The sequence below is a fragment of the Schistocerca americana genome, chromosome 4 (genome assembly GCF_021461395.2).
Source record: "Schistocerca americana isolate TAMUIC-IGC-003095 chromosome 4, iqSchAmer2.1, whole genome shotgun sequence".
Classification (NCBI taxonomy): Eukaryota; Metazoa; Arthropoda; class Insecta; order Orthoptera; family Acrididae; genus Schistocerca; species Schistocerca americana.
Genome location: NC_060122.1, coordinates 583487373 through 583488130, shown reverse-complemented (window position 1 = coordinate 583488130; position 758 = coordinate 583487373).

Here is a 758-nt window from a genome sequence, read left to right as displayed (position 1 = left end):
CGCCGTTTTACTTTCCCCAAATCCTTTTGGGAATTGTTTTACCTTGAGACTTATTTCCATGAGGAAATGGGGACTGATGACCCTGTCGTTTGGTCCCTTTATACCCCAAACCAACCAACAAACCTTCTGACGGACTGCAGTTTGCTTGGGACACTTTCAGTTAGATGCCTAAATGTCTGTGGGGAGTGGTAGCCATTTCTGCCTCAAGACCCGAAATCGGAGAAGTTAATTATGTTGAGAGCAGTGGTGTGGAGCGAAGTAAGACGTTCTAACTCATTTGTGCTCCTATCCAGCTTTCCTATGACGATTGTTGCTACATCACTCTGCAGCCCATCTCCTATTATCCAGTCTAAAGCGCCTAGAAGCGTTCTGCCACACCGGCCGGCCATCAAAAGCCACCATGTGGAATATTCTCCATGGCATTTGCCACTGTATCAGTTAAAACGTGTGCAGACGGTTTTACCTACGGACTTGCCTTGTCACTGGTTCATCACCCAGGCTACCACTGTGCTGGGATTTCTGTCATCTGTCCTATTCATAGATGAGGATACTTTTAAGGGGGACGATAGCATCAATCTTCACAACATCCACCGATGGGGTACAGAGAATCCCCATAGTACACTGGAACCAAAGCATCCACATTGGTTCAGCCCCAGTATGTGAAGGGGGATTACATGCGACCCTCTCGTGAGACCAGTCATTCTTCCACAGCGCCTCACATGCGAGACTTATCTGCACTTTTTGCGGGTGACTCTGCT